This window comes from Triticum aestivum, chromosome 5D (assembly GCF_018294505.1).
Source record: "Triticum aestivum cultivar Chinese Spring chromosome 5D, IWGSC CS RefSeq v2.1, whole genome shotgun sequence".
In the NCBI taxonomy this organism is placed as follows: Eukaryota; Viridiplantae; Streptophyta; class Magnoliopsida; order Poales; family Poaceae; genus Triticum; species Triticum aestivum.
Genome location: NC_057808.1, coordinates 143,331,626 through 143,357,059, shown reverse-complemented (window position 1 = coordinate 143,357,059; position 25,434 = coordinate 143,331,626).

The following is a 25,434-nucleotide window of genomic DNA, read 5'->3' as shown; positions in this document are numbered from 1 at the left end:
CTTCGTAATCGGTCGCCTAGCTTGCCTTCCACGCCAAGTAGAGTCCAATCCGGACACGGGTATAGTCTTTGGTCTTCGTGTCTTCACAACCTATCAGTCCGGCCCATGGATAACAGGCCAGACGCCCGAGGACCCCTTAGTCCAGGACTCCCTCAATCCTTGTCGGGGACGTCTGCGAGACCCCGGCAAGATCCTTGCCGGGGACGTTTGCGAGGCCACATCAAGGCTCCGCCACCCTGCCACCGCTCCAGCACAGTGGCCGACCTGCCAGCCTAGCAAGCACCTCCGTCGTGGCATGCAGATCTTCATGAAGATCCTGCCACCGCTCGAGTTCAGCGGCTAGCTAGCCAGCCTGGCATTGCATGCCTCGTCAGCCTGGATACATGTCAAGGCGGGGTGAGGCGACGACGAACGAGACGGGCTCCATTTCCGTGCCCGATAAAGCTAGGGCGCACGTAACCAGCACCATGGCGTTTCTCCGACATCTTTGGCGCGCCAGGTAGGGGAAGAAGGTTGTGCAAACCTGGTCTAGCAGTTAGCGCGTCGTTTCCTCTATCACCATGGCTCCCAAGAAGAAGGCGATCATGACGATTAGTTTGTCTGGAGCCTACCATGACATTCTAGCAACCGAAGTCAAGCAGTTAGCGCAGACGGGCGATGGTGCAGTCGCGGATGGTGGAGGAGGTGCGGATCACGAGCATCCATGACATTCTAGCAACCGAAGCCAGGCGAGCGGCATCGTTCGTGCCTGCGACGACGAGCCGCGCGCCGCTGGGTCCAGGGATGGACCCATGCTGCCTACGGGCGGCGCGGCGACCTCCAAGACACCCCCGCCAGCGCCCGCGCCATGTTCTTCTTAGGCCGTGCGCGACGAGCGGTGCCACGACACTGGAGACCACGGGCGTCCCCACGGAAAGGGCCCTCAGCGTCACTCTCGAGATGCGCAGGGCCAACATGCACGTCATGATGCTGGTGGAAATGGCGCACGGCCGCGGAACCGTGAGGGGTCTCCTTCTAACATGGTTGGAAGTCCGAGCACCTCCCGTTCCTCGCGCTTGTCACTGCCACCCACGCCAGCAGAAGCGTTAGCACGAGCGCAGCTGCTCCTCGACTTTCCTCCTGTTGTGGAGAAGCAAGAAGAGTGGAGGGCTGCTATACAGAGCCTTATTGGCCATGCCAATAAAGATATATACCATAGGGTGGGCCCTTCTCGGTGTCGGTCCACCGAGCCGTCGCGTGCTGACGGCGGAACGACCGGAGGGCCGCAACCACCATGCACTTCCCTCCTCCACGACAGCAACGGTCGCCAGCTCGGCGGGTCGATGCCCATGACGACGGATCCACGTCATCGTCCGATCCACGAGCTCGTCACGACCAACATCAAGTTCTTCGGGAGCGGGTTAAAGAGGATGCTCGAACTACCATCAAGCGACAAAGGGAAGCACGCCATCAATCTGATAGGCATGCAGGGCCCACTGCGTATAGGCCTGCGCCGGCGGATTCTGGTGACCTTCCTTACAAGGTAGGTTGTCCAGCTTTTACTCGTGAGCTGCGCCAGTTCCAGTGGCCCACTACCCGCATGTTCAAACCAGAGGTCCCGGAAAAGTACGACGGCAAGAATCATCCGTCCGAGTTCTTGACCGTTTACACCATCGCGATGCAAGCTGCCAGGGCTCGGGACGGCAAGGTGCTTGCCAACTACTTCCCGTTGGTGCTCAAGCCCAATGTCAGGTCGTGGTTGATGCACCTGCCAGTAGATTCCATCTCCTCTTGGTCGGACCTGTGCCACGAGTTCGTTGGCGCCTTTACTGGAGGCCACATGGCTCCTGGCCAGGCAAGAGATTTGCATCTCATCCCCCAGAAGGACGGCGAATGCTTGCGCAAATACATACAGAGGTTCAGCCGTGTGCAGTACAACATCCCAGATGTTCATCCTACCACTGTCATGAGCGCGTTCCATCAGAACATGTGCAACCGCAAGATGCGTGAAGAGCTGGCGATGAACAAGGTTACAGATTCTGCCGAGCTTTATGTTCTGGCCGACAGATGTGCTCGGGCTGAAGAAGGAAGGAAGTACCTCGGCGAAGATGCCGGCGGTGGAAGTTACTCTAGGACGAAGACGTCGTCGCCCCAGCAAAGAAGGGTCGACGGTGCAACAGAAAGTGCAAGGGCAAGACCGTGCTTGCCGTCGAGGAATCCGGCAACCCCGGCACCGCCAAGAAGGCCAAGGTTGATGACCCCGGCAAGGAGGTTGCCGGGTGCGACGCCTGCCAGGCCTTGGCAGCCGCCGACAAGCCGGAGGGCTCCGACAAGCAATACTGCAAGATCCATCGCACCAAGGGCCATGACCTCCCGAACTGCCGGCAAGTTGAGCAGCTTGTGGAGAGGTAGAAAGCTGAGTATGAAAGGCGAGACAAAGAGAAGGGCCAGGATGGTGCTGACGGGTCCGGAAAGAAGAGAGGTGGCCGAGGGGGGCGCCGCGGCAAGGAAAAGCAACAACAGCGGCCTGCTCGAGGCCGCGACAAGAAAGAAGGAGATGATGAGCATGAAGAGGACGATGAGTCTAGCGAGCACAAGTTTTAAAAAGCAACAGAAGCCATGTGCGCCGATGGTGGTGCCTCCTTGCATTCTTCTCACCGCCAACTTAAATAGTGGGCGCGCGAGATCAATGCGACGGAGCCATTGATCGATCCCCAGAAGCCACTGAAATGGTCCAACACGCCTACCATTTTTGACGTCGAGGATCACCCTGTTTGCACAACCGCGGTCGGATGCTTGCCGTTGTTGGTTTCACCAACAATTCACAACCTCAAGGTGACGAAAATGTTAGTGGACGGTGGGGCCGGTCTGAACTTGATCTCACCCAAGGTTATCAAGAGGTTGCAAATCCCTGATGGAGATCTCGAAGAGACGGGCACGTTTCAAGGCATCAACCCAGGGAGAAGCCAGCCCAAGGGTAAGATTACACTACCAGTCACATTTGGTGGTGAGCTGAACTATAGGACAGAGAAGATCCTTTTTTATGTTGCCAAGATCCCGTTGTCGTATAACGGGATCCTTGGCCATCCAGCGCTGGCTGAGTTTATGGAAGCGTCACACTACGCCTACAACACGCTAAAGATGCGCGGCTCGATGAGCATCATCACTGTTGGCTCCGACAAAAAAGATGCGCTCATCTTTGCCGACCAGCTATACCGGGAAGCAGTTATGGCACCTGCCGCCAACACTACAAAAAAAGACACATCCGTGACATTTTGGGCCGAACGTAATTTTTTTCTGTCATACTTATGACACTTCTATGACGATAGTTGTGACAAAACTCGGTATCATCATAGAGGTGGTGGGCTCCTACTTCTATGACAAAAAATCATGACAGAAAATGGGCTTTTCGTCCTGGGCAGGCCAGAGACGCAGCTGCATGACATTCTTTGGGCCGTCCATGACGGAAAAAACTGTGGTAGAAGCGAGGGCGAGGAAAATATCGGGGTGTTCCCGGTTACGGTGGGTGGTCGGGGCCGAGCGATCCGTGTTTCCCTTGTACACGCACGCGCGTGGGTGCGAGGCGTTGGGCTCTAACTGAACCCGAGCGATTGCACTGCAGGCTACGTGTTACTGAACCCGAGCGATCGATCGATGGCTGTTAACTGAACCCGATCGAGCGATTCCTTCGCTAATGCTACTAACTGAAGCCGATCGATGCTGCCTCTAGATGTACAGTGAGCATTGCTGGGGGGTTTGGATGAATAGTTCCCGGTGGGGGTGGATGAACAGGACCCCGTGGTGTTGCCTCTGGATGAAAAGGACCCCGATCGATCGAGCCGGTTGGGGCTGTATGAATAGGACCCCATGGAGGGCTGGATGAACAGGACCACCCCGTGGAGGGCGGGATGAACAGTAGATGGTGGCGGGCTAGATGAATAGTAGCCCGTGGATGGGTGGTTGAACAGGAGCCCGTGGAGAGGGCTGGTTGAACAGTAGCCGGTGGAGTAGCGCGCGGTGGAGGCTGGATGAACAGGAGCCCGTGGATGAACAGTCGCAGGTGGAGGCTCGAGGAGGTCAACGGTGGATGAACAGAAGCCCGTGGAGGCTGGAGGGGGTCGACGATGGAGATGAACAGTATCTCGTGGAGTCCCGTTTTGCGTACGCCACACCCCTCCCGATGAACAAGACCCCTGTTTCGACCGTAGCGCTCCAACACAAGTCCGTTTCCGCCGTTTTGTGGTACGCCACACCCCTCCCGATCAACAGGACCCCTGTTTCGACCGTAGGAGGTCCGTTTCCTCCGTTTTGCGATACGCCAGACCCCTCCCGATGACAGGATCCCGTTTCGAACATGGCCGGTCGAACACAAGGCCGTTTCCTCTGTTCTGTGGTACTCCATGCCTCATTTCCATCGGCTGTTCCGTCCAAGCCCTCCAGATGAACACGACGACGCATTCCGTTCGACCCAACCGGTTGGCTCCCCATGAACACGACGACGATGTTGTTTTTCCGTTCCGGACCAGCCATGTACACGAGCCCTGGCCGTATGTATGCGCGAGTAGGCGTTCGAGACCCTGCCCGTATGTACGTACGTGGTCGTATTTTCTTTCTTGCACACTGGCTGCTGTACGTACGTGTACATGCTACGTGCGCACCTCTACTACGATACGTGCGCGCCTCTACATCAACCAGTATGTATGTACACGTTCGCGACCAGAATGACAACGCTACGTACGCTTCGACCAGGTGGGTCCCGACTGTCAGGCACTTCCTTGCGTGCGAAGATGTAGCTGGTGGGTCCCAGCAGTCAGGGGGGCGAATCGTTTTTTTCGGACGCCCTTCCTTGCGTGCGAAGATGTAGTTGGTGGGTCCCAGCAGTTAGGGGGAACCTTTTTTTCGCAAAATACGATGGCCCGTCCGGTGGGTCCGTGCTGTTAGGTCGAGGAATAATTATTTTGCGCGTAATAAGGAGGCACTTCCTTGCGGCCGACGTGGACCCAGCTGTCAGCCTCTCCACGTACAGTACTCTTACGATGGAAGTCATTCCTTGACCACATTGACCACGCCGCGCCGAGAGCACCAGGGCCGTGGACGACGGCGAGGCCTAGGAAGGGGACGAAATGGAGCCGGGGAAGACGCGGCAGCGGAAGCCCGCGCGGAGAGGAGTACGAGGGTTCACTGGTTCAGCTGTGGTGTGAGGCTGCCGTCACCGCAGAATAACAGGGGGTGTGGGTGGGTAGAGGGATGGCCTAGCCAGCGGTGGGAGTAGTAGGGGCGGTGAGGCCTCCGCGGCATCACAGCCGGCCACGGGAGGCAGGAGCACGCAGCACGACACACGCTGGTTTGGGTGGCTGGAGCAAGAAGACCAGAGGTTGAAGAAGCACTATGGTCGTTGGATGGACATTGTACAGTCACTGCAGCTAGAATCGTTTATATTGACTAAGTTGACAAAGCCCTCCGTCCCCGTCAACTTAGTAGGCCCACAAGTCAGCCTCCCACCAAGGTGGGTCCCAGCTAGCAGAGGGAGTATTCATTTTTTCTACGTAATAAGGAGGCACTTTCGGTGGGTCCGAGCTGACAGTGGGGGAACGTTTTTTCGCGAAATACAGTGGCCCGTCCGGTGGGTCCCAGCAGTCACGGGGGAAACTTTTTTTGCAAAATACGATGGCCCGTATGGTGGGTCCCTGCTGTTAGGTGGAGGAATCATTATTTTCCGCGTAATAAGGAGGCACTTCCTTGCTGCGGCCGTGGACCCAGCTGTCAGCCTCGCCACGTACAGTACACTTCCGATGGAAGTCGTTCCTTGACCATGTTGACCACGCCGCGTTCCGTTGCATGCATGCGTCCATGGGCATGGTACGTCCCCACTGTCAGCCTCTCACGTATAGTCATCTTCCGATGACTCTCGGTTCTTGACCATGTTGACCACACCGTGCCGAGCGCACCAAGGCCGGTGGACGACAGCGAGGCCACAGACCGGAACGACCCGGAGATGGGGAAGGCGGTGCAGTGGAGACGCAGATGGAGAGGAGTGGGAAACTTGACTGGTTTGGGTGCGCGGAAGCATAGCCGCGGTGCCGCCCACGGGAGACAGGAGCAAGAACAGGGGTTGAAGAAGGAGCACGGCTGTTGGATTAACATCAATTCGGTCCAGCTGCTATAATCATTTGTTGATTAAGTTGACAAAGCCCTGCGTACATGTCCGCTTAGTAGGCCCACAAGTCCGCCACCAAATCTGACAGGTCCCAGCTGTCAATGGGATGAATAATTCTAACAAGGAGGTGCTTCCTTCCGTGCGAAGATACAGCCGGTGGGTCCAAGCTGTCCGGTGGAGGAAACATTTTTTTTCATCTTAATAAGGATGAACTTTCCTTGCGTGCGACCATGGACCTCATGGGTCCCAGCCGTCAGGCTCTCCACGTAAAGTCCTCTTCCGATGACTCGTTTGTTGACCACGCCGCACCGAGCGCAGTGAGGCAACGGATGACAGCGAGGCCCCAGACGGGAACGACTCGAAGATGGGAAGACGCAGCAGTGGAGTCTCATATTGAGTCGAGGAGAAGGGTTATAACTGGTTCTGGTGCGGCGTGGGGCTGCAGTCAGTGGAGAATAACAGGAGGTGTGGCGGGGTGGAGGGATAGCCTGGCCGGCGGTGGGGTAGCGCTTCGCAACGATGCGTGCTAAGCAGAGCCGCTAGCCGCCGGAGGTCGGACCAGGCGGTCCCGATGACGCTGGAGGAAGAAGACGAGAGATTGAAGGTGCATGCCGACCAAGTTGACAACGCCCTGCGTAGACTTCGACCTATTGGCCCCAGATGCCAGCCTGCAAAAATTTGGCATATATTTAACCCATGTTTTCTAGAATGTACAGTCCATTTGCTAGGCTGGGTGAACAAATAATTTCGCGTCAATGCGGCTCATTTATATTATCTAAGAAATCCCAGCCCATTTGCACTTTCTTCAAATACACGAATTAGCTAGGCTCGTTATATATATAATGTTATGTTTGAAGGAGCAATTAATATAAAAAAACGGAGAGGCACATTTTTTATATACATAATTAACAAATTAGCGAGTTATTGCTCAAAATAAAAATGAGCGCGTTATTATTACATTGGTCCTTAAAATCTTCGCAAGCTTTTGTATGCAATCACCAGGATTTTCCTTGCCTGTGAGTCAAAAACAACCAGAATTTTCCTTGCCAACTTCTGTTAAACATTTACTTTTATAAGTTAATAACACGTGGGATGTTTTTATAATGTATATATAAGTCTCTATAAAATGTATGATAATAGTAATAATATAAATATATATAATGTGGTTAAAAAAATACATTGGGCTGCCGATCTTTAAGAAAAAGCCCATAGGCCGGTATGGACCTCAAAAAATAAGTTGAAACCACTGTCACCGTATGTCGTCGGCTACGCATGTTAAAATACAAAACCTAAGGCCTAGCTAATACTTGTTCGCCCTCTGAAAAAATGATACCAGATCCCCGAGCGAACTGGATTAAAGAGGGGGTCGGCGGCACGACTAAAGAAGCACATCAGGAGCGATTTTTTTCTTCAGTGGATGGCTCTCGATGGCGTTATTTTACTTGCCTCTGCACCATACAACTTGTATTCTTAGCCTCCCAGTCCATGGTGGACCAGCAACCCATTTGCTGGGCGGGCCAACCTACAGAAACCAGCACTCAATTTTTCATCAAGCCCCAAAAACAACGTACTACTATGTTTGTTCTGAGGCTGAAAATATTACGGCAGGGGTTGAGCGGGGGAGGGGGATTAAAAAGAGCTGATGCGCCATTGCTACCCTCACAAAGCAGGTGCAATTCTTCTCGGGAAGAAGGTGTTCCGTTGACACCCACACGTCACATACCCCACAGTAGGCATACTAACAAGTTCACACACAAGCACAACAGAAAAGGTAAACATTCATATCAAACTCAGGTTCATAGGACACGTTCATATTCATAGCCAACATTCACTATCAACAACTCAAAAGATTCATATATACACAAGTTCAGGATGTCTACGGATCCAAATGATTGATAGATCACACAACAATATTCATAGATAATTCACAAAAAGATTCGGATATACACATGTTCAGTATGTTTATGCATCCAAATGATTGAGATCACAGCCAATATGATCCATGGACAAACTTTAATTACCTAGGGTATAGACTGGTAAATGGTGTTCAGCCGGAGGTACTTCTAGCTAAAATTAATGCTTGTAAGAGTAAACTTTCGAGTACATAAGAGGCAGCACAAACAATCTGAACTTTGCTTGTAGGTTTATCCTCAAATAGTGGCCTTGTGCCGAGGGAGGTTTGAGCAACTTGGCCACTACTTTCATCCAACTAGTTTACTGACTCGTCTTGGTCCTGTAGCTTGCCAAAATTCTACATTGCAGACAACAAAGGAGGCGGTTGAGAAAATGAACCACCCAAATTTTTTGTGCAGTTCAACTGAAATGGAGCATCCCTGGCGTGTAGACTAATTAAGTGCTTGATGAATATACGCGTCAACCAACTTGTCTGGAATCTTTAGACTCCATGCCATACAGTTCTCTACCATATGTGCTAATAACCAAAAGGCACAAGTTGGGACCAAAGACTGGACTGCGTTTTTCTGGGCTATGCACCAAGCAATATTTTTGGCGTTCACTCTCCTAATACTTGGAGTTTGACAATTGGTTGACGCTGGTTGATACTCGAAATGAATATAGGCACTTCTTCTTGTCAACATCGATGCTTGTCTGAGTGAACTTTGGAGTACATAGCAGCAGCATGAGTACCTGTCCATCTGATCTTTTTGTGCAGTTCTACTGAAATCACCCGATGTAATGATTTGCCTGCGAGTTCAGGCTCCAAGTTACTCCTTTATGAAATCGGCAAACAGTAGCACAATACCAAATTACCAATACATATGACAAGCACAATAATCAGGATAAAGACCAGTACCAACCTGTGTGACGTAGCATATCAATTACTATTTCCTTTGACTGGAAGCCGAGATAAGCCAAGCGACTGACAGCAAAGGAAGAATGCAAGCCGAGATTAGCGACTAACAGGAAAGGAAGGAAGCTGTCGAGGCAATGAAGCACCCAAAGTTTTTGTGCAGTTCCACCAAAATCGAGCATCCCTGTTGGCACATATATTGAGAGAGTGAGATTACTGTAATAGTGGGACTAGCTAATGAAACATGCACTAACAAATAGAAGCACCCTCATTATCTTAATGGATAAAGTTAGCATTCCCTCCCTGTTCCACCACATGATTCTCCTCCATAGACAAACATACACACGTACATGATTCAACATAGGGTGCTACTAAAGATTTGTTTAACTCTGACAGGAAAATTAGGCAGCAATAAATTAGTGGCACTTAAGTACTCCTAATTAATTAAGTGAGACAACAGAAGTGGAAGGGCTCCCTGGAGGATCGTCTCGCATGTAAGGTAGTCATTGTCGGAGCCCTTGAATGGCCTCGACTGAGGCCTCTGGCTTCAGCAAGATCGCCTTGGCACTGTTTACTCTTCTTCTTCTTCCTCTTCATGCTATGTTTCTCATTGTCCTCACAAGTTGGTGAAACCAAGTACATGATTGGCCTTCTGTTTCAGAATTGGTTTTGTCAGTGAGGGAGTACAAGTGTACTAGTAAAAAATAGCATTATTTTCTCATGGCAGTTGCAAAATAGAGATGAACACATGCGTTAAATATCATTCATACCTAAAGGAAGGTTATGGTGCCAATATGGATGATGAGGATTGGAACAAAGATCTCCCTTTGTGCAGTTCCACAAAAATGAACCAACTGTTCCATTCTGACATTCCAGTTAAACAGCACAAAAGTCACTTCTTTTAAGAAGAGTTTTGTGCAGTGCACCAAAAGGTCACAACAGCAACCAGGTGAAAGGGATATCCCTGTTTGCACAAAAAGCTATAGAGGAAACAGTGAGAGTCTCAAACAATTACAGGCAAAAACATTTGGCTAAACTTGTCATGGCTTATAACAGTGGCATGGCTTCATTTTTACCAGGGGCATTATATTAAGAACAGCTAAATATTTGGTATAAGGGCATGGGACAATAAGTGCACCAGCAGTCCAACACCATGTACCTAAACAGGGGCATAAAGTGGTGATTCATAGTTTGTTGCCACGAGAAACAAACATCCAAGAAACATATCTGGGTTGGTCCCATTTTTGCTCACCCTAGCCACCTACTCCTATGTGTGGATATCAAATCTAGTCCTGGTCATACCACTGTGTACAGCGTTACCCCTATATTTCCCTTTTCAACCAAGAGACCGGTTGGATGACCAGTCTGTACTACTTTCACCCCCTTTCCTTCCTGTTTGTACCAAGTCCGATGTACAACATACTAAATTCCCCTACCCCCACTTTATTTCTTGTTTGAACCAAGTACAAGATTAGACTCCATGAAGTAGCTTTACATCTAACAATAGAAGAAAAAAATAGGTGACGTTGGACCATCCGATCGAGAGGGGCTGAGAGTTAGAAAATGATGCACGTGCAGCGACGTAGCGAGCTGGGGAAGTAGAGCTAAGGCAGTTTCGAAGGAAGATATACCTGAAGGTCGTCGGGATGTGGATAGGTGGGCGGCGGGAGGCCGGATCCGCCCACACTAGGGCAACGACGAAGGGATCGGAGGTCCTCCCGTGCCGGCGCTCGGCCAGAGATAACGGTGCGGACGGCAGTGGGTCTCCTCCCTCGCTGTCGACGACGGCCTAAACGCTGCCCCTCCTCCCCTTCACCGGCGGAGGGGGATACATCCGGATCTGTAACCAGCGGTGAGGATAGAAAGACAGTGTTTTTAAGGGAGAAAGACAGTGTTACCACACCTATCTTGTTTAGATCTGGAGAGGATGAGAGTGTGTGAATAGAGCAACCCTAGCAAGCAAGCGTGTAGGCTCCGGCCTATATATACGTAGTGGGGTAGTTTTCCATTTTCACTCCATCAAAACAATCACTTAAAATTGTGTACTACGTGCCAGGTCGCCGTCTTTTTAGTTGTTGATTGTTTTTTGAGATAGCTACCCGCTTGTTCCAAGTGGTGTTATGGTGTGCAAGGTCACACTTTGTATCGTTCAAGTCTGGTACAAGTCCCTTCATTAAATGAACAACCACCCCCTCGTAAAAATTGTGAACAAGCCCATGGCTAAAATTATCGGAAACATGGGTTGCCCCAACATGCATTATTATTTATATTTTCTACTCCCTCCGTTCCTAAATATAAGTCTTTTTTATTAGCCACACCTAAGACAAGAATTTTTTATTAGCAGTGAACCCCACATGTCATAGACACAAAAAGTGTGGCAAGATTCCCTTAGGCAAGCCAAAGTGTGTCTAACAATTTGAGCAACTCAAGTTAGGCAAGTGTTGCAAGTGTGGGAAAAATAATGTGGCAACATAAGACAAACATAGTCACAGTCCAAACAGCCCCGTAACTTTTGTGACATGCATGTAAATTTGGTTAGTTAAATTTATAGTCAAAATTTGGCAAGGTGCATCAAATCAACATATCCAAGTATCAAAAGGGAAGTCACAGCATGCATGCATGCGTTGTACTCCCTCCGTTTCCAAATATAAGTCTTTTTAGAGATTGCAACAAGTGACTACATACGAAGCAAAATATGTCTACATACATCCGTATGTTGTAGTCCATTTGAAATGTGTAAGAAGACTTATATCGAGTGCAGTGCTTTGATGTGTCTCGTCAACTCATACAAGACCGAGAAGTTTGATTACTACAACACCCTCTCCCTCGCGGACTGAGCTCCGGTGCCTTAACTGCATCTGCCTTTGGCTGCATGACAGGTGGGCCAACCACCTGTTGGGCCCACCTATCATAGACGCAAAGGCAGGAGCAGTAAGTCAATGAAGTTGCGTCCCTCCCTCGTGCATGAGCGTGGTGGCTCGCTGGACTAGTAGGAGCTTTCGCTACACGCTTCTTGACGGCGGCGAACTTGCGGATGGAGTTGACCATCATGTCGTCCATGCAAGAGGTCAAGCCGGCGTCGGCGAGGGCTACGATGCCGGCGGTCGCCAGCACCATCTGGAAACGCTACGCGGTGCGGGGCCGCATGCCGGTGCCTTGGATGATTTGGCACAGCCCACTACCACTCGCGTCCATTGCCTCCATAGGTGCTTCTGGCTTCTGGTCACTTGGTCTTGGATTAGAGTGAGCAGTGTTGCGCAGAGACTAAGGAGTAGATGGATTGGAGTGGTGGGGCGCCTTTATATGAGAATCCAAACTCTGTTGCATTCACATCGTGCTGGCTCTATTCTGCTTCTCCAATTAATTCCCTCTGCATGTAATTTGAGGATGCATCATTGACCATTCAATGTCTCGGGAACCGCTACCCTCTCCCTCCTTGGCATTCAAGCACCTATGGAGGCGACTGCCGCTCGCGTCTATCGCGTGTCAGGAGACGTTCCCGTCGACGACGAGGTGCCTATGGTGACTTCATAAATTTCAAGATGATAGTACTAGTATACTCAATATTGTGCACCGCGACCAAGGCGGAGAGGAAAATGAGAGAACTACGTATTTATTTACGGTGTAGATTCACTCATTTTGCTCCATATGTACTCCGTCTCGGTGTAGTCTAGTCACTTGTTGAAATCTCTAGAAAGGCAAATACTCCTTTCTGGTTTACAGGGCTATACTAGCAAGTACTACAATAGTGGGCTCACATAGCAATTTTGTCTCATGCAAGAGCCTGGCTATATGCGTGCTCCAAGGTTCGCAACTGCCACATTCGGGTTGCACTTGGCTCTTCGCCTCTTCGAAAAGATGAACAATGATGTTACTACTACTGCTTCTACAGTATCGAATACACTGCTGCTTGTCCGTCCACCGCGAGCGGGAGGGATAGCCTGTTGTAGTACTATAAGCAAAAGCATGTCCTCATCTGCGAGCCGCCGCGCGCATGGCCGAGGGAGAAGGCGTTTAGTAGTAAAATCAAGCTTCTCCTCGTTGTACGAGTTGACGCGACACATCATAGCACTGGCCCCACATGGTTGCCTCTAAACTTGGCTGAAAGACCCGCAGTGTACAATACTGCATTTGCTGCAACCTCTAACATTTACCCCACCACATATTAAAATATATATTCCTGTCTTGACCAGATGAGCGTGCAAACTAGAATCACCAGGATGACAGGTAGGGCCAGAAGATTATTTTAATCAAAAAAATATAGCATGGAGCCGACCCCAATGATTTTAAGCATACAGTTACGGTACACGCTATCCTAGACTACTCTACACATGAAACTGCCACACGAGCATCTGGGCTACGTTTGACTCTTCGCCTCTTCGGGAAGTCAAACAATGATGGAGTACTATTGCAGTGGAGGAGTACTACAGTATGCTTATGGCCATCTGACACCGATTGAACTGCTGCATGTTCACCATGTGCGGGAGGGAGAGCGTGTAGCGAACGAAAGCTTCTCCTAGTCCTGCCAACCACCACGCTCATGAGCGAGGGAGGGATGCATCTTCATTGACTTACTGCTCCTGCCTTTGCGTCTATGACAGGTGGGCCCAATAGGTCGGTGGCCCACCTGTCATGCAGCCAAAGGCAGGTGCGGTTAAGGCGAGAGGGCGTTGTAGTAATCAAACTTCTCGGTCTTGTACGAGTTGACGCGACACATCAAAGCACTGCACTCGATATATTTCAATAATTTGCGTTTACCAATGCATTAATTACAATGCATGCATGCATGCCATGACTCTCCTTTTGATACTTGCATGTGTTGATTTAATGCACCTTGAAGTAGTATGAATATGTGACGGTAAAGCTTTGTAATGCCCCGGCCCTAATAAAGCGGGAGATGGTTGTGCACGAGGAGGGCGAGATCATGCAGATGGAATAGGACACGACGATGGAGCTCTCTATGGTCTCGATGGACCTCACCGTGCTCCCTGCCCCTTGTGCATCCGCCCCTTGAAGCCTCCAGTGTATGAGGTTCGAATACACCTGGTCCGTTCGGCTGATCGAGCAAGGTGCATGTTTCTTGATTGATGTGTTGTTCGATTGATTTGTGCAGTGCAAGGGAGGGCACTGGCTTGCGCGGACTGCCGCGTCGAGCGCCCCGGGAACCAGCGGCAGTGCGAGCGTGGCGGTGGCTTCGACGTGCGGAACACGGCGGTGGATGCCGTCCTCTCCTCGGTGAGGGTGGAGTGCCCGCACGAAGGCTATGGGATCTACGTCACTTACCACAAGCTCGCCGATCACCAGAGCATGTGTACGCTCGCGCCCTGCAAATGCCCCGTGCCCATCTGCGGCTATGGAGGCCCGCTACCGGTGCTCTCCCACCACATCAGCACCGTGCATGCCATGCCCATGCACAGGATCTAGTATGGCAAGGCACTCCAGCTGCAAGTGCCACTGTCGGAGCCACGGCTCTTGCTGTTCGCGGAGGAGGACGGCCGCGCATTTTTCTTGGTCAGCAGCATGCTCGACATCGGCGCGCCTATCGCCATGTCGGTCGTCTGCATCAGAGCGGGGGCGTCCTATCGATGTGGAATGACACCTATGGGATCACAAGAATCCCTACTACGGTTGCCGGGGCGCGGGGTTGCAAGAAGAGCAGGGCTAGTAGACAGCACAAGGATCGTTTACCCAGGTTCGGGCCGTGAGGATGCGTAAAACCCTAGTCCTGCTTTGGTGGGTGTATTTCAAACTAGCTGTGGTCTCGAACTAGCTGTGGTCAGTGCGTGGTTTGAAAGAGCCGAATCCTTCTCCAGTATGCCATGGGCCTCCTTTTATAGTCAGAAGGGGCTGCCACAGTGACACATAGGAGGTGGAAAGGCGTACAGTGCTCTTAGCTTATCGCTCGTATTATAGGACTAGACGCATTTAATGCGTATCTTAGGTGTCCCCTTGCTTTATCGGGGACGGGGGCGAGGCCCGTCCCGTCCGTCGCCGCTCCTCCTCGCTTCGACATGCGCCTCGGACAGTGATGCGTGAGGTGCCATGTAGGCAGGCAGGCAGCTGAGGTGGCGCGGTGGTGGAGCCTTCACGAAGATCTGCATGTTGCCACGCAGGCGCTCGATGAGTTGGCCTGGGAGCTGCATGTTGCCACGCAGGTGCCTGCCCAGCTGGTTGGGCTGGCAGCTGCATGTGAACAGCGGTGGAACCTTGGTTGATGTGGGCTTGGCGGTGGCCCTGCTGGCATTCTTGGCGAGGGCCTTGCCGGGTGGCCGGGCAAGGGTCTTGCCGTGGCGCGCTGTCGTCCCCGGCAAGAGCCTTGCCGGGGGTCTGGTGGCCTTCCTCAGCAAGGATCTTGCCGAGGATCGTCGTCTTCTAATCCTCATCTGATCTTGAATATGTCTTCAGAAAGATCTGCATGCCACCACAGAGGCGCCTTCCCGAGCCCTGGCCCCACGTGGATGATGGCGTTGGGGACCGTGGGCTCAAGGGTGGCTCGCTCTGTTGGTGTGGGGCGAGCTGCCCCGGCAAGGGTCTTCCCGGGGCTGCTGAGGCTGCCCCCGGCAAGGGTCTTGCCGGGGGAACCTGCTTCGTCCCTCTGCTCTTTGTGGTCTTGGTCTTGGTGTTGCTCTGATCATCTTGGGCTTCGGTCTTACCTTGGCTCACCTCCCCTGTTCTACTTAGCGTGACAATAGGCGCGGCTCCGACTGCTCGTGCACAGGTAGAGGGGTACAAAAACGAACCGCTCTTTTTGTACACTGACAGGAGCCCCCGGGCCTGGGCCACACATAAGCGCGACACGTTGTTGGGTCAGGCCCAAAACGGTGCGCGGGCAGGCAGGGCGGTTTTTACCGCGGTAAAACTTTTCGCGCGCTGCACTTCCCACGACCCGCGCGCGCGGCACAGCGTGGAGGGGTGTGCGTGATGTGGGCGGCATTCGTGGGGCGGTTTCTGCACGCATGCGTCACATCGTAGTAAATACGCGGCACGCGCCTTCCCCGTAAAAAGAGGGAGGCGTGGAGGCGCGGCTCATTTATTGAATGGGTTCGGGCCGCGGTATTCAAGGCATCCACTCCACATGATTACGGGGTGGGGAGATGTCGCTTCTCCCGTCCCCTCAGTTCTGCACGTCCGCCACGCGTCCTTCATGCACCTGGGGTCGCAAGCGGTGGAGGCGGGAAACCGGGCCGTCACGGGTTGGGGCAGCGGGTCGGTCCTGATTCCCTGCGCCTCCAGTGGCTGGATTGGCTGAGCGGGGCGCCCGAGCCCCGACCCCGCCCCTTTATAAAGTGGGGGAAGGGGGGATGGCATCCCGCATTCTCCTGTCATCTATCTCTTCTTGCTTCTTCTTCTTCCTTTAACTCACCATGGAGAAAGGGAAACCGGGTCCCTCGACGGTGGCGGCGAGGGTCGTAGTGCTCGGGGAAGAGGAGGACAGGGCGGCGCGCCGGCTTCGCCCCCGCCAATGGTGCCTTTCCCGATGGAAGGCCATGTCGGAGACCAGCCCCGCGAGTTCTTCATCAGGCTGCGCCGGCCTCCACGTCGTCGTCTCCGTCTTCCTGCCCCGTTCGCTCGGGAGATGGAGCGTGACCGGCCCCAATCCCTCATATTGCACATGAGGGGTTGTGGGAATGGGGGCACGCGGGTCGACGTCGACTTCCCAGCTCCTCGGGTCATGTACCTCCGCCGTGGGTGGAAGACTGTGACACCCAAAAAATTTATCTGACTTTTTCAAAACATTTATTTGATTTGAGGGAGGTTATTTAAATTTTTTTTCTGAAAGAACTCTCCCTCTCAAAAAATTTCTTTTATGACAAGTATTTGGTTTAAAATCACCCAAGACTTAATTATTGGTCTTGGAGGTTTTTCCATCTTATGTTGACTAATCACAAATGTCTTTCATTTGGAAAGAGTTTTTGAAAATCCTTTTAAATAGCCCTATGGCTTTTGGAGTGATCTTTTCCCCTTTCAAAAATCCACTCTTGCCATGACATGAGTGGAAATCCCCTCCCAAAAGCCATCTCCCATCTTTGTATCAAGATATACGTCAAATCCAGCAAGTTGAACCTCCCCATGAATTTTCTTCTATTTAATTCTTATCAAAAATATTTTCTGCCTTCTACTTTAGCTCTTGGCGATTTACAAAGGAGCTACCATTTCTACTTTGAGTTTGGCCTCCAAACAAATTTCCCTGGCTAGTCCTTAGAGCCCTCAACCAAGATCCATGATGATCCACTGGTCTCCAGTTCAAATATTTCAAATTGTTCTTGCTACAAGTTTGGACCATATTTGATGAAATTCAATTGTTTTCTCCTCCTAAAAATCAGAGAAAATTCAGGCAGCCTCTGGATGCATTGAGAGGTCTCCTCACCAAGTCCCAGCTCCTGAAAAAAATTTCTTCATGCCAAATCATGTCGTCGAACACCTGAAGAGCACTGTTACTGTCAATGTTCAGAGTTCAGAGATACAGTTTCAGTGAGCACTGTCGTTTTCTTCAGAACCTGTTCTCAATCTCGCCAGTAGCCGCGGTGGCGCCTTGCTCCCTGTTCCCTCCTTCTTATCCCTGCGCCGCATGATCACCTGGAGGCTTGCGGGCGTCGGCTACGAGCAGGAGGAGGTGCGCCACCCCGTGAGCGACGGCAGCAGCGGCCTTTGCGGCTGCCAGAGAGAGGCGCAGCATTGGACGGCGCCGTCCAGCACCGCCCAAGCCACCAGAGGCCACCGCGTGGCCATCCACTCACCCGTCCTCACTGCATTCCGTCGTCGTGAACTGGTAGGCGCGGAGCGCGCTCTCTGCCGCCGCCGTGCCCGTACGGCCGCCCCGTCGAGGATCGGCGCATTACGCCTAGCCCGACCGAGGTTTAGCAGGGGAACGGCACCAGTGGTCTTCCCTGATGGTGCCTAGCCGTTTAAACTCCCTGCCCAACCACTGCCTCGCCGTAATCGCTCGCCGGAGCTATACCGTTCACGGCCACCCCCTCGGATCGCCTATAAAAGGAGGCCCCGAGCTTGAACTCGAACCCGCACCACCTCTACACACCACCAATACCAGCCTTCTTCCCCAACTCCGGACGCCTCGACCCGCCACGGGATCCAGCTCGATTCACCCCCGTGCGTGCACCCCTACCCCTCAGCTCTTGCCAGTAACCTCCTAGTACAACCACTCTTCTAACCCGCGCGTCAATTTGGAGTTTGCAGCACCCACCGGAGTACTCCACCATCGCCCGAACCACCGTCCGCCGGAGAAAGTGTCGTCGTCGACGTGGTGCTCTCCGACGGCCAAGTCCACCACCCACCGACGCGGAAGATCACCCTGAACCTATTGGTACCCTCCGATCTCTCTGCCTCGCCGTGTTTCAACGCCGGCGACCACCGCAGCCTTCGGGCCCCAGCGAGCGTCGTTGGAGTTTTAAACCTGACGGGTGGGACCCCCCGTCAGCCTCTCTTCTTCCCCCCCTCGAACCGTTTTCTGATAGCGCCTTCGGGCAAAATGCGTTTTCTCTTTGGGCTGGCGCATTTCCTACCGAACCGTTTTCTGTTTTCTCAAACAAGTCCCTGGTTCTTTTCTGTTTCATCACACATCAGTCCCTGGACTAAAACCCTTATATCTTTTTAATGAAAGATGAATTTTGATTGATTCTTTTTCGCTCAGTCTGGTAGTTTTGTCTAGTTTTTCATAGTATTTATTTGGAAAATTTTTGGAACAATTTTTATGCACGCGACGATTTTCACGTTAGTGTACGGTTTCGTTATACCGTAGGTTCCGGAGGAGGTGACGGAGCCGCGAACTTCGCCGAGCTAGACTCCGACTTCTCAGAACCAGGCAAGCTTGTTTGAACCTTTGATATGATAGGTGTTTTGCATGTTTGCTCAAATGGTTTATGCATGGCATGTGAGCATTGGTGAGTATTACGTTGCATGCAAGGCAACTAACCCTGTGTCTCGAAGTTACTGTGATCTTCGATGAGAGATGACCTGATCATGTGGTGACATGAAAGGTAGTAAGATGGTATTGTTGTAGCATGCCAGTCTTGCGTCATCCGATAAACTCCGACGTTAACGTGGACTGAGTCATGTTACCGTTCTTCCCCTTTCGTGCTGCCACATGTTTTTTGCAAAGAATACAGTTTAGTAAGTTGTTAACCTCTTTCCTTGTGCACACCAAATAGAGGGGCCGGGATGAGGGTTCCATGGCCCTGGATTAAAGCCAGTCATCCGGTCAGGGGGCATGGGTGTTTCCGGTTGGGACCGAGAGGGGGGCACCCCTTAGAGCGCGCGTATATAAATTTGATCCCATGCTACGCGAGGTTGTAACCTCCCCGTCTCAATGTTTTTCTTGAACGTTGCCGAGGGTGATTCCTGGCATCGGAATGTTGAATGGGTGTGTACTGGTTAGATGTGTTTCTCCTAAAACACCGTAAACGGAACTAGTCCCTTGTGACTACTGAAATCCGTTGGCTGTGGTTAAATAGTACAAACTCTGCAGAGTCAAATCCTTCCGAGTCATCGTGTCCATGGTCAAGGACCATGGCCAGTATATCCATATCTATATTAGTCCTCGTGGTAAATCCCCGGTGAATAAGCTTGAGTGGTAAACCCGGTTGAATCGTTATTCCTGTGGATGGACTAACCTTTTATTTATCTCGTACCTGAATATTCCCTTGTGATGATTTAAATTCATGAGCTACTGAAATATTAAGTTATGAAATATAATCCCTTTATGTGATGTCGCTCAGACGTCCGATTGTGGCACTCTTGTCATTTAGTTTCAATATAAGCCCTTTATGTGATGTCGCTTCAGACGTCCGACTGTGGCACGCACTGTCTTTTATTCTCCATTATAAGCCCTTTATGTGGTGTCGCCTTGACGCCCGACTGCGGCATTGTTATTTTCTTTATATCCTTTCGAGGAGTCATTCAGACACTCGATGGGCCGTCAGTATTACATTGGGATTTCGGGAGGACTACCGCCCGACTTCCCTTTTATTTCCCATACATGGCTATCTCATTGTCTGAGTGCGCTTTATTAATCTATTCATATGCATCATGTTTACATTTGTTATATCTTATGTCCGAACTGTCTTGCGAGTACTTTCATAGTACTCACCTGGCTTGTTGATTTGGCCAGATGTTGACGAAGGCGATCTCATGGATGAAGAGTTTCATAGTGAGTCCGACGCCTAGAGGAATCCCAGTCAGTCCCGTGCGATCCTGGATATTGGTCACTTGTATTATATATGCTTCCGCCACCCACAATAAGTATCCTCGAGCCTCACTCCGACGCTCGAAGAGTTGTTAGATTCAGGAGTCATGTCATCCACTTCACTGTGACATATCCACCACCGCTTTTATTGTGAGTCAGTAGTTATGCCACCCTATCCGCCTTTATGTGTAATATTGGCTCGTTTGTAATAAATTGTTGAGCAATCTCCGCTCAACCTTGTATTATATTTAGTACTCCTGGTTTTTCTTCTGTGATCAAGAAATTGTCTACCAGTGAGGAGAATTCTTCTCTACTAGTCCGTAAAAGGGATCGGTTTCTCAATAAATATTTTTATTGGAAAACCGGTCGTGACAAGCTTGGTACCAGAGCCAGGCTGACTGTAGGAAGCCACTAGGTGCGATAGCTAATTGGTTATTAGCGTCTTTAGTGCTTTTTCAGCATTTTGCAAATGTACCTATTTTCTGTTGGTCATTATAAATTTATTTTTTGACTACTCAGAATTTTTGCCTACTTTTGTAGATGGCTGGCAACGACTGCGAGACTCGGGTGTTCACTAATGTGCCCGAGGGGTTTGTCAAACTCCTCGTCTCCATCACCAAGCTCGCGATCGGGCCAGCGACTCGGCCGGAGTTCACGCTTTACCAGCACAAGCTCAGCGACGACGTGTCTATGCACCAGGCCGTGGTGCAATTCAAGGGAGGACATTCTGTGTATCGCCACTTCCGTTTTGTGGGAAGGGCCATGCCTACAGAGAGGCATGCCATGCAGATGGCCGCCCGTGAGGCGATAGCTCGCCTTCGGGATATTCTTCCTTCGATGAAGACTCGTCGCTACCGCTACCTCCCATGCCATGTGCCATATACTTGTCACTATGCATTCGCCTGCCATAGGGGAGAGCGAGATGAAGCTATCGAGATGCTTGTTGAGTATCTCAAAGCTCTGGAGGAAGCCTTCGACAACCTCGTGGACGGTCTTGTGGCTGCCCGCATGGACTTAGTTCGGGGTTGTTCTGCCAACAGGAGGGAACTTCTCCACATGGCACTGCCACTGACGTTCATCTCGTCCTCAGCATCTTATTCACCTGGCGTTTTGGCCACTGCTCGCCGTATGACTACCACTGAGGAGTTCGACCGGGTCATTGCTCCTACTCTAATCAGAGCTGCACCGCCTACCGCACCCACACTACCACCTGTCGCACCCGCGCCATCCCCTCAGCGCAGTGCTGCGCGCCTGGAGCCTCTTAGGGAGGAGGTGGAGGTTGAGTCTGCTGCACCGCTGGGTCTTACCCTCGGCGAGGAGAAGGACATCTTCACCATCTCCGACTGAGTGCGCCTAGTCGCCGCGCGATGTGTCCGCATGTATGATATGTTTTATATGTACGTTAGTTTGTAGTATTTGTGTGCGCGTCAAGTACGGTCCCGGAGGAGTGTGCTAGCCTTGATAACATGTCAGGAGTGTGTACGCACATCCTGAGTGATGTATCGTATGTTTGCGTATCGCGTGTAAGATATGTGCTAAGCAGTACTTCTCCGTGCGCAATCAATTATGTTCTTGAAAAATCTTGAGGTCTTTTAAAGTTTTCGTCTCTGCAAAATTTTCCTTGTGCCACACAGTTCTTATCATGAGTTTTGCAAAATAATACCCCAGAGTGGAAAATGTCTCGTCCGTGGACTCGTTCCATGCCAAACCCACCAGAAGAAGTTTATGGAACATAGACAAGCAACAACTTCACTCAGGGACAGTCTAGTCAACAGGACAGCGAGGCAGCCTTATCTCAAGTATGCCGCCTTTTCGAACAAAGCCAACAGCAACACCAAGAAATGATGAATCACGTCACCAATATGGGAAATCACCGTGAGCCATACCAACCACACTCCAAGTTGTCTGAACTGCAAAAGACACGCCCTCCAACGTTTGCTCACACAGATAGGCCGCTTGAAGCCGATGATTGGCTTCGAGACATCGAAAGAAAGTTGATTATTGCTCAATGTTCTGATCATGAGAAGGTGCTTTATGCACCTCACTACCTCACTGGAGCAGCTGCAGCATGGTGGGAGAACTTCCTACACATGCATCCCAGTGAACATAACATCACCTGGGAAGAGTTTAAGGAAGGTTTTCGTGGGGCACACATCCCCAGGAGCATCATAAAAACCAAGAAAAGAGAATTTGATGACCTCGAGCAGAGAGGCATGTCAGTGACAGAATACAACAGTCAGTTTACCCAGCTATCTCGTTATGCCTACGATGAGCATATGACTGAGAACAAAAGGATGGAAAAGTTCTTGGACGGCCTGGCGCCAGCATTAAAATGCCAACTGGTCGTACACACTTTCCCAGATTTCAAAACTCTGGTTGACAAGGCCATTACTTTGGAGAATGAACGCCGCAGTCTGGAGGATATTCGTAAGCGAAAGAGGGACAAGACGACTCTAGCTCGCAACAACCGAAGCAAGACTGATGTTCAGAGGATTGAAGCAAGAAAATCCACGCCTACTGCTCTTAGGCCAACCAGACAGTTTCATTCCAGGGACAAGGACTTTACATACCGTCCAGGGGTCACTTGCTATGCTTGTGGAGAGGAAGGGCACTATGCCAAACAGTGCCCAAAACCAAGGAACTCGCCCCCCAAGCCGAACAATGGTGGGAATAATCCAGCCCCCAAGCGCAACATTTTCAATCCCAACAACAATCACAGGAAGGGTCACCTGTACCATGTGACCAGGGAAGAAGCACAGAATGCCCCAGACATCATACTCGGTATGTTCCCTGTCAACACAGTACCTGCCACGGTTTTGTTTGATTCTGGAGCTTCTCACTCGTTCATTTCGAAGAGTTTTGTTTTGCAACATGGTTTTTCGATACTTCCTTTGGAAAAATCTATGATCATCAAGTCCCCCGGGAATAAGCAGATCACTCAGAGTTACTGCCAAGGAGTGATTATTGAATTCGAAGGACTAAAGTTTCAGGCTAATCTCATCGTGTTGGAAAATAAAGGACTGGATGTCATCCTAGGGATGGACTGGTTGACCACCAACAAGGGATTTATTGACTGTTTCAATCGGACTGTGATTCTCACTCATCATCAAGGCAAGACAATAAAAGTTACAGCTCAAGAGCGACCACGGTCACGACAACCAAAGCTGAACAAAGTGGACATTTCAGAATTGAGAAAATTTCCAGTGGTGTGTGAATTTCCCGACGTATTTCCAGAAGAGCTACCGGGCATGCCACCAGACCGAGAGATAGAGTTCAGCATCGAACTAGCACCTGGCACCACCCCCATTTATAAGAAGCCTTATAGAATGGCACCATCCGAGTTGGTAGAATTGAAGAAGCAAATAAAGGAATTACTGGACAAAGTATTTATTCGAGCCAGCTCCTCACCATGGGGTTCGCCAGTATTATTCGCCAAGAAAAAGGATGGGACACTGAGATTGTGTATAGACTATCGAGCTCTCAATATGGTCACCATCAAAAACAAATATCCGATGCCACTGATAAATGACCTATTTGACCAGCTCGCACAAGCCAAGGTGTTCTCAAAGATTGATTTAAGATCAGGATATCATCAATTAAAAGTACGAACAGAAGATATCCCTAAGACAGCATTCACCTCCAGATACGGATTATATGAGTTCACAGTAATGCCGTTGGACTGATGAACGCCCCCGCATACTTCGTCCACCTCATGAAAAAAGTGTTTATGAAATTCATGGACAAATTTGTTGTGGTGTTCATTGATGATATTCTGGTATACTCAAGGACACCAGAAGAACATGCTGAACATCTCAGAATTGTTTTGGGGGAATTAAGGAAACATCAATTGTACGCCAAATTTAGCAAGTGTGAATTTTGGCTAAGACAAGTTGGTTTTCTAGGCCATATATTGACCCAAAGAGGCGTGGCCGTAGACCCAGAAAAAGTCAAAGCCATACTTGACTGGAAACCACAAGCCAACGTAACTGATGTACGGAGTTTCCTAGGAATGGCTGGATATTACCGAAGGTTTATTCAAGGATTCTCCACTGTGGCAAAACCAATGACACAGTTGCTCAAGAAAGACAAGAAATTTGTATGGACTGATGCGAGCGAGAAAAGTTTCCAAGAGCTCAAGAATAAACTAACAACAGCACTAGTTTTGATTGTGCCAGACATACACAAGAGTTTTGAAGTGTTTTGTGACGCATCCCGGAAGGGCCTCGGGTGCGTATTGATGCAGGACGGCAAAGTTGTCGCGTATGCTTCCAGGCAACTACGGAAGCATGAGGAAAATTATCGAACTCATGACTTGGAGCTAGCAGCAGTCATCCATGCACTCAAAGAGTGGAGGCACTTTTTGTTAGGAAATCATTGTGAAATATATACGGACCATAAGAGCCTTAAATATATTTTCACACAACCAGAGCTGAATTTACGACAACGACGCTGGTTGGAATTGGTCAAGGACTATGATGTCTGCATTCACTACCATCCAGGGAAAGCAAATGTAGTGGCAGATGCTCTTAGTCGGAACCCCAGCCCGGGCAACGACAGCCCACAAAACTTGAGGCCTGAGTTTCATCAGGAGTTCGCTAGACTCAACATGGTGTTGGTCTGTGAGGGCAACGTATCAAATCTGGAGATACAACCCACCCTAATGGAACAAATTAAGAAGGCTTAGCAGGGACATCCCAGCATCGAAGGTATAAAGAGGAAAATGAGCCTTGGCAAGGCTTCAGAGTTCGTCTTAGACAATGAGGGAATATTATGGTACGGGGACAGGCTTTGCATACCAAACATGGAGGAACTCAAGCAACAAATACTAACCGAAAGCCACACCGCCTCATATTCGATCCACCCTGGAGGAACCAAAATGTACAAAGACATTCAGGAAAGATTTTGGTGGCACGGTATGAAGAGGGATATAGCCGCATTCATTGCTTGTTGCGATTCTTGTCAGCGCATAAAAGCCGAGCATCAAAAGCCAGCAGGGCTACTACAGCCAAACAGGATACCTGAGTGGAAATGGGATGAAATTGGAATGGACTTCATCGTCGGACTACCTCGATCACAACGCGGAAATGATGCCATATGGGTCATCACAGATAGGCTAACCAAGGTAGCACATTTCATTCCTGTGAAGACGACCTACTCCACTCAAAGGCTAGCCAAGCTTTATCTCTCTCGTATAGTTTGTTTGCATGGAGTCCCAAAGACTATAATATCCGACCGAGGCACTCAATTTGTCACTAAATTTTGGGATCACTTACAACAAGCTCTGGGCAC